This window comes from Pristis pectinata, chromosome 37 (genome assembly GCF_009764475.1).
Source record: "Pristis pectinata isolate sPriPec2 chromosome 37, sPriPec2.1.pri, whole genome shotgun sequence".
Classification (NCBI taxonomy): domain Eukaryota; kingdom Metazoa; phylum Chordata; class Chondrichthyes; order Rhinopristiformes; family Pristidae; genus Pristis; species Pristis pectinata.
Genome location: NC_067440.1, coordinates 3878085 through 3892890, shown reverse-complemented (window position 1 = coordinate 3892890; position 14806 = coordinate 3878085). Strand labels below are relative to the sequence as shown.

Genomic DNA, 14806 nt, shown 5'->3' with positions numbered 1-14806 from the left:
CTTCTACAGGTTGGAAGGGTATCAGAGTCACATATTCCCAGTGAGCTTCTGCGTGGTCGGTGTCCAGACTGCTGTGGTTATACAGCAGCACTGTGCAAATGTGGTTCAGGCTGGTTTTGTGATGCGTCGTCTTAAGCAAATGCCGTAACCTGAAGGATCCAGAGAATCTGAGAGATCACTGTAGCATGTATGTTTGGAGACACCGGAGATTGGCAAGGTGTTAAACGAAAACCTCTCCTCCGTATTTACCAGCACCTCGTAACTGGCACCCAGTTAGTTCAGGGAATTGAGCCGTGGTATCCCGAAACATGTCAACATTACAAAGGAGAAAGTGTTGATGGTGTTGGAGTGCATCAAGGTGGATAAAACCCTGGGTCCTTGGCATACTTTTCCTGGTCCAAATGCTGACTGATTTTTTTAGACCAACCCTGTATACTTAGGCTGAAGCATCATGAAAGTCTCCCTGTACTTTCGGGATTACAAGCCAATTCATTTGATACCAGACTGAACACGTTACACATGTTAGTTATAAGAATGAGCAGATGTTAAATGTCTTATACCAAATACGGGTGCATGCGCCAGGGTGAGGGTATTTATCGCAGGCTGGTGGTCAACCCAACGGAGTAGATGGCTGGAGCCCTGACGGAGATTTCATTGGATAAAGATCAGGATCCCTGTGTCAGGCGGTGAACAAATGTGCTCCTTTCGACAGGCCGGTCCACAGCGAAAATCCAGGTACTTTTAGCTCAGTAATTCTGACATGTCTGACAGGAACATTATTAAAGGTAACTCTCAAGGACAGTATTGATCCAGACTTGGAAAGGCAGGGATTGCTTAGGGACGGTCGGTGTGACTTTGAAGATGGGAAATCCAGCCGCATTTTCTGATTGAATGTTTTGTGGAAGTACCTACGTTTAATCACGAGGACAGTTCAGTGGAAGTTCAGTGGACTTCAATGAGGCCTTTGACAGGCAGCGCGTTATCCATTGATCCCAACGTTGCGAGCCCATGGGCCCCAGGGCAGGTTGGATCCAACATTGAATTGGCAACATGAGGTAGGGGGTCTGGGAGGGTTTGCTTGCCTGACTGTAAGTCAGTGACCAGCGGTCATGGTTTCATTGTGTTCTACAGTACCGAAATGGGCACTTCGGCCCACCACTTCCGTGCCGACAATATCCCCATCCACACTACTCACTTCTGCCTGCATTAGGGCCGTGCCCTTCTGTCTATCTGTTTGGTGATTCAGTATACGTCCCTTCAGTGTGGTGCTGGTGAGATTCCACACCCTCCTCCTGCAGCGCGCTGCGATATCACGCACTCTCTGTGTAATAACTTACTTCTCAGGTCCCTTTTAAACCTCCTTCCTCCCACCTTTAACCTGTGCCCTCTTGTTGTAGATCCCCAACAATGGGAAAAAGATTTTTTACCATGCACACTTTCTCTGCCTCTCATCATCTTATACACATCTATAGGGTGCCCTCTCAGCGTCCTTCACTCCAGGGAACACCAGCACAGCCTCTCCAATCTCTCCCCTAACTAAAACCCTCCAATCCAGGCAACATCCTGGTGAATCTCCTCTGCACTCTCTCCAGTGCAATCACATCCTTTCTCTATTGAGGAGACCAGAATTGCACACATTCCCTCAAGTGTGGCCGTACTCATAAAGTTGTAATGTTATATCGTGACTCTTCTCTTCTCTGCCCTGATCAACGAAGTCACACATGCCATCCGCCTTCTTCACCATCCTATCCACCTGTGTTGCCACTTTAAGGTACGATTGAATGGACCCCAACGTCTATCTGCTCTTTAGAATTCTCTGGTGACCTAACATTTATTGGACACGTCCCACCATTGGATGATCTGCCAGAAGCATCACATTACGCTTGTCAGGATTAAATTCCATCTGCCAACACCCTGACCAACTTTCCAACGGATCTGTATCCTGTTGTAGACTGAGATATCCTTCCTCATTATCTACATCACCAATTTCTCTGAAAACCTACTCGATTCACGTCCACGTCATTAAAGTGTATCACAAACAGCATAGATCCCAGCGCCCATCGCTGTGGTACACCACATTATAATATCATTCAAGGCTTTAGTCCACAGGCGTCTTGAGCGGTGTTCTGTGGGGTGATTCATTCTTGTCTGGAAAGGTGTTTCGAACAGGTGACCAGCCCCTCCAGCTGGAAAGAGACATTCTCCTGGTGGGCAGGCAGAGAGAAAGAACTTGTCGGGGAGTGTGCAGGTTCCATGGTGTAATGGTGAGCACTCTGGACTTTGAATCCCCCGATCCCAGTTCGAATCTCGGTGTAACCTTCCTGTTGGTGATTTGGCAGTTGACCAATTTAGGACGTTGAATTTGAAAGGCCGTGTTTCTTGGCAGAGTTGGGGACGAGGTGCTTTGTTCCTCCATTCATTTAGTAACGCCAGTCTGTCCTTTGTGCTGCTAAATCAGCAGAGGGCAGACTGGTGCTGTCTAGAGCTGTGACCCAGAGCGTTTTGTGGATCGTTCTGGTCAACTACGTGGACAGTGTTAAATAACAGAGTCGACACTCAGCAGTGCTGTCTCGGGATACAAGCAGCTTCATCACGTCCCTGCAGAGAAACAGCTCACAGGAATTTCCAGGTGAATTGTAGACTATTGTGGGTTTTACACAACAAATGCAGCTACACACTCTGAACTGTCATCTTCCTGGTGTTCACAACAGTTAACACTTCCTGCCAGTGAAAAGCCACCGACCCTGTACACCTTGGTAACCATGTTCCATCAGCTGTTTGTCCAATCCCAGTCCTCGTCATTGTGACTGTTCTTCTCGTTCAGCTTTGAAAATTATCCCAACCCTCTTCACAGAGTCATATTTGGCCAGGTTCGTCTCTGAGACGTCCTGGTGTCCTCTGGTGAGGATGTAGCTGCTTCTTCTGTGGATCTGCTGTTGTCGTGCCGATCAGGTGCAGAGGTAATCCAGGCACATCCTGAACCTGTATTGTCCCTCCCTGTTTTTTGTAAACCGGAGAGTTTCTCTTCACACTCTCCATCAATCCTCTGACCTGTCGAGTGAGCTTGGCAGTGTCTCTGGTCGGTAATCACTAAACACCGGACCTCCTCCACACTCTGCATCACAAAAGCAGCCTGAACCACATTTGCACGGTGCTGCTGTATAACCACAGCGGTCTTGGATACCTGACCCTGCAGATGCTCACTGTGACTCTGTAACTCTGATACCCTCCCATCCTGTGAGAGGATAAGGTCACTAAATCTCTTCACACATTTTACCACAGTGTCGATAGTCCTGAATGATGTCCACACTGACACGTAGCTGCATCTTCATCCCTCCCCAGGTGGAAAATTTTCTTGTCACCTCAGTCCAAATGTATACGGTTGAACCAGGAGAAGCAGTCAGCATTTGCTGTGGTTCCATGGTGTAATGGTGAGCACTCTGGACTCTGAATCCAGCGATCCGAGTTCAAATCTCGGTGGAACCAGTCTGCTGTCAAGTGCTGTGCTGCCCTTGCGGATGCATCCAGAGGTTGTGCCTCCGACCATTTGATGAACCAAAGCAGCCATCTGAGCTTTCGCTGCAATTCGTTTCATTCAAGGTCTCAGTCCAACTCCATGGGTCCTGATGTCATTCCCTTCTTGCCTGATGTCGTTCATTCTTTTTTTTGCATTCTTTTCATTAGTGTTCAAATTAATACAGATTGATATATAGCATCAATATTTATACATGTAATACCAAGAGATCAGGATAACAATCATAGCATGTATAATCATAAAGAACAATAAAATATATAAAAAACTGTAGATCCAACGATCTCTTAGTAAATGAATATAATATAAAAGAAAGGAAAGAAGATTTATTATATAAATTTAAAAAAACCCAAATCAATAAGAAAATTATAAACAATATAAATTAAACAAAAATAACTTTTCAAAAGAAAAGCAAACAACAAAAAAAGGGAAACAAACTGGGCTAAAATTTCTCAGTAGAAACAGAGCAATGTTATGTCGTCTCGTCCGTTCCTGCAAGTTGGAAAATTATTGAAAGGGGCTCTACATCATGAGAACATATTGAATAAATGAACTCCAAGTATCTTCAAATTTAAGCGACGCATCAACAGTACCACTCCTATTTTTCCAAGTTTAAACATGATATAGTTTGAGAATACCATTGTAACGTAGTAGCGGGTATTGGATACTTCCATTTACGCAAAATGGATCGTTTGTCCATTAATGTAAGAAGAGCAATCATACGGTTAGCGGAAGGAAATAAATGGCCAGACTGTATCCTTGGTAATACAAACATTGCAGTGATAGGGTGAGGTTGTAAATCAATCTTCAATACGTTTGAAATAATGTTAAAAATGTCTTTCCAATATCTTTCCAGAAGAGGACAGGACCAAAACATATGCGTCAAAGAAGCCACATCCGGTTTACATCTGTCACATATAGGATTTATATGGTTATAAAAAACGAGCTAACTTATCTTTGGAAATATGGGTCCTGTGGACTACATTAAACTGTATCAACGGATGCCTGGCACACATTGAAGATGTATTGACTAAATGAAGAATTTTCTTCCAAGTCTCTATAGCTATAGATGGCTGTTCACCTTCCCATTCAATCTTAATTTTGTCTAATGATTCTAGACGTATTTTCATAATTAAATCATAAATTATCGCTATCAAGCCCTTCTGATAAGGATTAAGTCCTAATTTTTTTTTTCCGTAGTTTCAATTTTGTAAGGTGTCAGAAAAGAGGGTATAGTAGTTTTTGAAACAATTCTAATCTGCAACTATCAAAGCTATTTCTAAACTGGACAGAAAGTTTGATCGGAGCTTTCCCGAATTGAAGTCTATTTTAAAATACTTTGAAGAAAAGCCAAATACACTTATCCAGTGGAACGCCAAACAAAGGCAATTAATTGCTGAACTCGACCAAGCTGGTAAAGAGAGAGATGCCAAACTCCACTCACTTGAAAAAGCCTCAATTACGACCAAGCAAAACCTGGAAAAGCAACAAGAGAGGATCATCGACCTGGAAGGACGCAGCAGGAGGTAAAATTTAAGGATCATCAACTTTCCAGAAAATACTGAGACTGGTAACCCTACGGAATTCATCTCTAATCTTTTGCTCGATGATTTTGGTTCCGAAATGTTCCCTCGACAGCCCATTTTGGATAGGGCTCACAGAGCATTAAGATCCAAACCTGCTCCGGATTAAAAACCTCGGCCAGTAATACTGAGATTTCATTTTGTCAGCGTCAAGGAGCTCCTGATTCGTACTGCTCGGAGACGTGGAATGATTCAATTTAAACAATGGAAGTTTCGAATAGTTGAAGATTACAGAAAGGCTGACCTACAAACCAATTATGGCTCGTCATTATCAAAGCAATTATCATCCTGAATTATTATTCCCAGCAAGGCTGCGAATTACGCTGCCTGATAAACCTCGTAAATAGTTTCAATCTATTCAAGAAGCCGAGAATTTTCTTTTGAATTAGCTTTTAATTTTAGAAGCTAAGAAATTGTGGAAGAGACACAGTGTTTTTCCTTTGATTCACTACCTATTTGTTTTATTATCAAATTAAATTTTAGATTTAAACCTTTCTTTTTTCTTCTTTTAATATTTTTAATATCTTATTTTAATAACAATTAAGAATTTAACAACATAATTGATCGTTTGCTTTCTTTTCGAAATAATTATTAAACCGTATCTTTTAACTGTCGGCTGTTAACGACCTTTGGCTCTGTTTCAATCTCACAATTATGTTGTGAGTTCGTTATCTCTGTTTGTATTATGTTGTTCATTTTAAGACAAAATATGGGTGGTTTATATATTTTTTCAATTTGGACTATTGATCTGAATCAAATCCTGCACTTCCAAACACATCCGCTGTCTTTATTAATTGCTTTTTAGTTGAATCTGGAATTTTAGATGCTTGGAGATTTCTACATCCATATGCTAAAGAATTTTCATTCTTTTCTCATGTTCACCATAACTACTCGAGGATTGATTATTTTTTATTGATGCTAGATTAGCTCCACTTACTATGGACTGTAAATACGATGCAATCGCCATCTCTGATCATGCACCATTGATTTTATCAATTAAATTCCCTGATGTATCCTTTGATGTCAGCCAATGGCGATTTAATCCCTCTCTATTACAAGACTCAGATTTCATCCAATTTATCAAATAATGGATTTCATTTTTCATTTTAACTAATTCTACTGAAGAAATTTCCAGTAGGATAATATGGGATACTTTTAAAGCATATATCCGTGGTCAAATAATTTCATATTCCGCTTGCTTGAAAAAACGAACTAATAATGAAATACATGTATTGGTTGCCAAGATTAGAGAAATCGATAAAAAATATTCTGATACTCCGAATCTGGAGCTTTTTAAAAAGAGAACAGAACTCCAATTACAACATAGTTTATTATTAACATCTTCAGTTGAAAATCTACTACTTAAAAACAAAAGTCAATTTTATATACACGGTGACAAATCCGGTAAATTATTGGCCAACCAATTGAAAACTGCTTTATCTAAACGTCAGATTAACAAAATTTGTAAACCAGATGGTACTTACAAGACAGATCCTGTTCAAGTCAACAAATCCTTTCAAGAATTTTATTCTTCTTTATACCAATCAGAAACACCTGAGGATCCGACATCAATGTATTACTTTTTAAGAGATCTGTAGATTCCCCAACTATCTTTAAATTAACGTTCTACATTAGATGCTCCCATTTCGGAGGAAGAAATAAAGAAAGTAATATTTACAATGAACTCGGGTAAAGCACCTGGCCCTGACGGATATACAGCTGAATTTTTAAAATCTTTTTCTAATATTATTGTTACCTGGTTAGCCAAAATTTTTAAAGATGCCCTATCAGTGGGTAAACTACCACAATCTTTCTATGAAGCAACTATTTCTTTAATTCTTAAAAAGGATAAAGATCCCACTGATTGTGCATCTTATAGACCTATTTCTTTATTAAATGTAGGTTCAAAAATATTTTCCAAAATATTGGCCTTTAGATTGGAAAAGATTCTCCCACAAATTATCTCTGAAGACCAGACAGGATTTATTCAGAATCGTTCTTTACGTTTTAATATCAGGAGATTAATGAATATCATATATACTCCTTCATCCCAAATTCCAGAATGTGTTGTTTCACTAGATGCCGAAAAGGCGTTTCACAGAGTAGAATGGGAATATCTATTCACTACACTTCACAAACTTAATTTTATCCCTAAATTTATATCTGCGATTAAGATGATTTATTATACACCTATGGCTTCAATACTTACTAATAATCAAAGATCTCTTTTGTTTAGGCTTTTTCGAGGTACTAGACAAGGTTGCCCGTTAAGCCCTTTATTATTTGATATTGCTTTCTAACCCTTGGCTATTGCACTTAGGGACTCATCAAATGTATGTGACATTATTCGCGGACAGATGATTCATAATATATCTCTCTAAGCCGATGACCTGTTATTTTATATTTCTAATCCGGATGAATCTATCCCCGCAGTACTATCACTACTAGATCAGTTTAGTATTTTTTTCTGGCTATAGATTAAATCTTAATAAGAGCCAACTTTTTCCATTTAATATGAAAACCACAATTTATAGCCAATTACCTCTTCGATTGGTAACTGACTATTTTCTGTATTTAGGTGTTAAAATTACCAAGAAACATAAGGACTTATTTAAAGCTAATCTAGTGCCTTTAATTGACCATGTTAAACAATTATTTACTAAGTGGTATTGACTGTCTTTATCATTGGTAGGCCGAATGAAGGTGATTAAGATGAATATTTTACCAAAATTTTTATATTTATTTCAAGAGATTGCAATTTTTGTCCCGAAATCTTTCTTTGACACAATTGATTCTAAAATTCGTTGATATACATGGCAGAATAATAAGCCAAGGTTAAGTAAGGAATATTTACAAAAATTTAAAAAACGATGGTGGTTTGGCCTTGCCTAACTTTAAATTATACTATTGTGCAATTAATATTAGATATTTAATTTTTTGGATACAAGATTCTGATATACTTCAATGCCCCAAATGGGTATGCCTTGAGCAACAATCAGTTCCTGACTTTTCATTAGTTTCTATTTTAGGTGCTTCTCTTCCTTTTGCACTTACCAACTTAAGTAAACATACGACTAACCCAATTGTTAAACATACTATACGAATATGGTTTCAATTTCGTAAATTTTTTGGATTGAATAAATTTAATTTGTCAAGTCCCATTCAATCTAACTTTTTCTTCCATCCATCTAGAGCTGACTCAACTTTTTCCATATGGAAAAGGAAGAGAATAGTATGATTTTGGGATCTATTTAGTGGTTCATTCTTGGTTTGAGTTTGCACCTGGTGACAAGCCCCTCTCAGCAGAGTGAAAATGATTGAGGGTGTGCAGGTTCCATGGTGTAATGATGAACACTCTGGACTTTGAATCCAGTGATACGAGTTCAAATCTCGCTGGAACCTTAATGCTTCTGGCAAGTTGGTAAATTTTGGGCATGCAAGTTGAAAACATGGGATTGTTGGCAGAGATGAGTTTGTCGCTGTTTGGTCTGAATGTTAATTAAGAATCTGAGGCCACACACTTTGTGCCGTTAAATCAGCAGTAGTCACGATTTCTGCTGATGGCGTCCAGAGATCTGAACAATTGTGTTTTGCTGAGCGCTCTGGTAAACTGTGTGGACATTGTTAAGCAACAGACTCGATACTCAGTTGTCGGGTCTCACGATAAAACCTGTCTACGCTGCCCAAGGTATTGCCATGAGCAACTGAATGATGATGAATATTAGGGATATAATTCTGCTGAAGAGGTGAATATCAACAGTCAATCAGGAATTTCTTAATCTCTCAAACATTTTCCGACGTAGGCATCCTTTCTCGATTTCCTACCCAGTTCTGTCAACTCGGAGAGAAAGTTGTGGTGTTCTCTTACCACAGAGGAATAAGCTTCTTACCTCCTTAGTCGAAGCATTCAGGATTGGGCCAGGAAAAGCATTCAGCGTTTTCTGTGGTTCCATGGTGTAATGGTGAGCACTCTGGACTCTGAATCCAGCGATCCGAGTTCAAATCTCGGTGGAACCTGTTTGCTGTCAAGTGTTGTGCTGCCCTTGCTGATGCATGCAGAGGTTGTGTCTCTGAACTTCTGATGAACCAAAGCAGCCACATGATCCTTCCTTGAAATTGGTTTCATTCAAGATCTCAGTCTAAATCCATGGGTCCTGAGATCGTACATTTTGCAGATCTGTCGGGATTATGTTAAACGTTCAGATCAAGGAGAAGTAGAGATTATTGAGAATCTTCATGACATTCAGTATATCCAATGGGAAACAGACTGAGGAGAAGTATTGAAGCCAGATAGTGCAGTCAGTTTGATTACTTACAATGTGGTAGTAAGTGTGAGGTGCGATTATGACATTATCCTTGTACAGTATGGGAGGGTATCAGAGTTACAGAGTCACAGTGATCTTCTGCGTGGTCAGGTGGTCCAGACCGCTGTGGTTATACAGCAGTACTGTGCAAATGTGGTTAAGGCTGGTTTGCGATGTATCGTCTTGAGAAAATGGTGTAACCTTATGGATCCAGAGAAATTGAGAGATCTCTGTGGGAATCTATGTGTGGAGACACCGGAGGTGAGTAAGTTGTTAAACGAACACCTCTACTCAATATTTACCATCACGTCGTAACTGGAAACCAGTGAGTTCAGGGAACTGAACGATGGTATCCCGAAATATGTCAACATTTCAAAGGAGAAAGTGTTGGTGGTGTTGGAGTGCATCAAGGTGGATGAAACACTGAGGCCATGGCATGATTTTCCTGGTGCAAATGGTGACTGCTTTTCCTGGCCCAACCCTGTACGCTTGGACTGAAGCATCATGACATTCTCCCTGTACTTTCGGGATTACAAGCCAATTCATTTGAAACCATACTGAACACGTTGCGCATGTTAGTTATAAAAATGAGCAGATGTAAAATGTCGTACACCAAATAATAGTGGATGTCCCCAGGATGAGGGGATTTTTCGCAGGCTGTTGGGGAACACAACGGAGCAGATGGCTGGTGCTGTGATGAAGACTTCACTGGCCACAGATCAGGTTCCTGTGACAGGCGGTGAACAAATGTGTTCCGTTAGACAGGCGGGGCCACAAGGAAAAGCCAGGTCCATTTAGCTCTGTAAGTCTAACATCTGTGACAGGGAAATTATTAAAGGTAACTCTCAGGGACAGTATTGATCCAGACTTGGAAAGGCAGGGATTGCTTAGGGACAGTCAGTGTGGCTTTGTAGATGGGAAATCCAGCTTCAGTAATCTGATTGAATGTTTTGTGGATGTAACTAAGTTTATTCACGATGACAGTTCAGTGGACGTTGGACTTCAGTGAGGACTTTGATAAGGACTGGCGTTATAGACTGGTCCAGACGTTTCCAGCCCATGGGACCCACGGGAGGTTGGCTCCAACATTGACTTGGCAACATGAGGCAGGGGTTGTGAGAAGGTTAGCGTTTCTGACTGTAAGTCAGTGAACAGTGGTTGTGGAGTCCTTGTGCTATACAGCACTGAAATGTTCCTTCGGCCCACCACATCCGTGCCGTGCCTATCCACACGATGCCCATCTGCCTCCATTAGGGCCGTGTCCTTATGTGTCTATCCGTTAGCTGTTTCTGTCAATGTCCCTTAAATGTGGTGCTGGTCTGATTCCACACCATCAACCTGCAGTGAGCTCCGATATCACCCACTCTCTGGGTAACAACTTACCAATCAGGTCCGCTTTAAACTTCCTTCCTCCCACCTTAAACCTGTGCCCTCTTGTCGATAACCAACCATGGGAAAAAGAATTTCACCATCCACACTTTCTCTGCCTCTCATAATCTTATACATTGCTATAGTGTCACCTCCCAGCCTCCTTCACTCCAAGAAACGCCAGCTCAGCCTCTCCAATCGGTCCCATAACTAAAGCCCTCCAATCCAGGCAACATCCTGCTGAAACTCCAGGCAGTCTCTCCAGTGCAATATCATTTTTTCTCTTTTGTGGAGAAAAGAATTTTACACAATTCTTCAAGTGTGGCCGTACTCATAAAGTTCCAAAGTTAGGTCATGACTCTTCGGTTCTCTGCCCTGACCAATGAAGGCACACAAACCCTCTGCCTTATTCACCATCCTATCCACCTCTCTTGCCACTTTCAAGCTGCGATAGACATGGACCCCAAGGTCTCTCTACGCTTCAACATTCCCTGATGACAAACCATTTATCGGACTCGTTCCACCCTTGGATGATCTGCCAGAAACATCAGCTCACGCTTGTCAGGATTAAATTCCATCTGCCAACCCACTGCCCAACTTTCCAACTGATCTGTATCCTGCAGTACACCGAGACAACCTTCCTCATTATCTACATCAGCAACTTTTGTGAAAACCTTCTCCATTCACGTCCAAGTTATTAATGTGCATCACAAACAGCACCGATCGCTGTGGTACAAACATTATCATATCATTCAAGGCTTTAGTCCAGTTCATGCGTCTTGAGAGGTGTTGGATGGGGTGATTAATTATTGGCTGGAAAGTGATCCAGCAGGTGATCAGGCCCTCCAGCTAGAATGAAATATACTCCTGGTGGGGAGACAGAGAGAAGGAACTTGTCAGGGGAGTGTGCAGGTTCCACGGTGTAATGGTGAGAACTCTGGACTTTGAATCCAGCGATTCGTGTTCGAATCTCGGTGGAACCTTCCTGTTGGTGATTTGGCAGTTGGCCAATTTAGGACGTGCAATTGACAGGCCGGGTTTCTTGGCAGATTTGACGATGTAATACGTTGTCTCTTCAGTAATTTAGTAACGCCAGTCTGTCCTTTGTGCTGCTAAATCAGCAGAGGGCAGAATGGGGCTGTCTGGAGCTGTGAACTAGGGTGTTTTGGAGCGTTCTGGTCAAATACGTGGACAGTGTTAAATAACAGAGTCGACACTCAGCGGTCCGGTCCGGATACAATCAGTTACTTCACGTCCCTGCAGCGAAACGGATCATTGGCATTTCCAGTAAATTATGGACTGTTGTGGGTTTTATAGAACAAATGCAGCGACACACTCTGAACTGTCAGCTTCCTTGTGTTCACAGCATTTAATACTTCCTGCCAGTGAAAAGCCACCGACCCTGTAAACATTGGTAACCCTGTTGCATCTGCTGCTTGTCCAATCCAATCCAGTCATTATGACTGTTCATCTCGTTCCGCTTTGAAAACTATCCCAACCTTCTTCACAGAGTCAGATTTGGCCAAGTTCCTTTCTGAGACGTCCTGGTGTCCTGTGGTGAGGATGTAGTTGCTTGTGCTGTGGATTTGCTGTTTTCGTGCAGATCGGATGCAGAGGCAATCCAGGAACATCTTGAACCCGTATTGTCCCTCGCTGTTTTTGTCCACCGGAGAGTTTCTCTTCACACTCTCCATTAATCCTCTGACCTGCCCAGTGAGGTCGGCAGTGTCTCTGGTCGGTACTCACTTCACACCGGACTTCCTCCACACTCTGCATCACAACATCTGCCTGAACCACATTTGCGCAGTGCCGCTGTATAACCACAGCGGTCTGGGTTACCTGACCCTGCAGATGCTCACTGTGACTCTGTAAGTCTGATACCCTCCCATCCTGTGTGAGGATAATGTCACAATCTAACTTCACACATTATACCACAGTGTCGGTATTGCTGAATGATGTCCACACTGATACGTGGCAGCATCTTCATCGCTCTACAGGGGGATAAGTTTCTTCTCACCTCAGCACAAGTGTAAACGGTTGGGTCAGGAAAAGCGGTCAGCATTTGCTGTGGTTCCATGGTGTACTGGTGTCCACTTTGGACTCTGAATCCAGCGATCCGAGTTCAACTCTCGGTGGAACCTGTTTGCTGTCAAGTGTTGTGCTGCCTTGCGGATGCATGCAGAGGTTGTGCCTCCGAACATTTGAGGAACCAAAGCAGTCATCTGAGCTTTCTCTGTAATTCGTTTAATTTAAGGTCTCAGTCCATTCCATGGGTCCTTAGATCGTTCCCTTCTTGGCTGATGACGTTCATGTTTGGCTTGGGTTTGCACCCGGTGAGAAGCACATTGCAAGAGAGTGAAAATGATTGAGCGTGTGCAGGTTCCATGGTGTAATGATGAGCACTCTGGACTTTGAATCCAGGTATCCGAGTTCAAATCTCGCTGGAACCTTAATGCTTGTTGGCAAGTTGGTAAATTTTGGGCAAGCAATTTTAAAACCTGGGATTGTTAGCAGAGATGAAATTGTCGCTGTTTGGTCTCGATTTTAATTAAGAATCTGAGACCAGACATTTTGTGCTGTTTGATCAGCAGTAGTCAGGCTTGCTGTTGATGGCTTCCAGAGTTGTGAACAATTGTGTTTTGCTGAGCGCTCTGGTAAACTGTGTGGACAGTGTTAAGCAACAGACTCGATACTCAGTTGTCTGGTCTCAGGATAAAACCTGTCTACGCTGCCCAAGGTATTGCCATGAGCAACTGAATGTTGATGAATATTTGGGATATAATTCTGCTGAAGAGATGGATATCAACAGTCAATCAACAATTTCTTATTCTCTCAAACACGTTCCGACGTAAACTTCCTTTTTCGGTTTCCAACTCAGTTCTGTCAACTCGGAGAGAAAGTTCTCTGACCACAGGGGAATAAGCTTCTTACCTCCTTAGTCGAAGTATTCAGGACTGAGCAGGAAAAGCATTCAGCGTTTTCTGTGGTTCCATGGTGTAATGGTGAGCACTCTGGACTCTGAATCCAGCGATCCGAGTTCAAATCTCGGTGGAACCTGTTTGCTGTCAAGTGCTGTGCTGCCCTTGCTGATGCATGCAGAGGTTGTGTCTCTGAACTGCTGATGAACTCCTTGCAATTCGTTTCATTCAAGGTCTCAGTACAATTCATGGGTCCTGAGATCGTACATTTTGCAGGTTTGTCGGGATTATGAGTTAAAAGATCAGATCAAGGAGAAGTAGAGATTATTGAGAATCTTCATGACATTCAGTATATCCAATAGGAAACTGAGGAGAAGAATTGAAGCCAGATAGTGAAGTCAGTTTGATTACTTACAATATGGTATAATGTGTCAGGTGAGTTTATGACATTATCTTTATACAGGATGGGAAGGTATCAGAGTTACAGAGACGCAGTGAGCTTCTGCGTGGTTTAGGTGGTCCAGACCGCTGTGGTTATACAGCAGCACTGTGAAAATGTGGTTCAGGCTAGTTTTGTGATGCATCGTCTTGAGAAATGCGGTAACCTTAAGGATTCAGAGAATCTGTGAGATGACTGTTGGAATCTATGAGATCACTGTTGGAATCTATGTGTGGAGACATGGGAGATGGAAAAGGTGTTAATCTAAATCTTCTCCTCAGTATTTACCATAACTTCGGAACTGGGAACCAGTGAGTTCAGGGGATAGAACCGAGGAATCCCGAAACATGTCAACATTACAAAGGAGAAAGTGTTGGTGGTGTTGAAGCGCATCAAGGTGGATAAAACCCTGGAACCTTGGCATGTTTTTGCTTGTCCAAATGCTGACTGCTTTTCCTGGCCCAACCCTGTACACTTGGTCTGAAGCATCATGAAAGTATCCCTGTACTTTCGGGATTACAAGTCAATTCATATGAAACCACACTGAACAACTTACGCATGTTAGTTATAAGAATGAGTAGATGTTAAATGTTTTTACCAAATGAGGGTGAATGTTTCCAGGGTGAGGTGATTATTCGCCGGCTGTTGGGGGACACAAAGGA

At 42.0% G+C, this 14806-nt stretch overlaps 4 non-coding genes across 4 annotated transcripts; all 4 read left to right on the top strand.

Annotated features, from left to right (window-relative positions):
* Window positions 1-3414: 3414 nt before the first annotated feature.
* Window positions 3415-3486, top strand: trnaq-cug (transfer RNA glutamine (anticodon CUG)). The gene has a single exon. It is a non-coding gene; the product is annotated as a tRNA-Gln (tRNA).
* Window positions 3487-8445: 4959 nt separating this feature from the next.
* Window positions 8446-8517, top strand: trnaq-uug (transfer RNA glutamine (anticodon UUG)). Its single transcript has one exon. It is a non-coding gene; the product is annotated as a tRNA-Gln (tRNA).
* A 543-nt stretch (window positions 8518-9060) lies between these two features.
* trnaq-cug (transfer RNA glutamine (anticodon CUG)) lies at window positions 9061-9132 on the top strand. Its single transcript has one exon. It is a non-coding gene; the product is annotated as a tRNA-Gln (tRNA).
* Window positions 9133-13772: 4640 nt separating this feature from the next.
* Window positions 13773-13844, top strand: trnaq-cug (transfer RNA glutamine (anticodon CUG)). The gene has a single exon. It is a non-coding gene; the product is annotated as a tRNA-Gln (tRNA).
* Window positions 13845-14806: the final 962 nt, after the last annotated feature.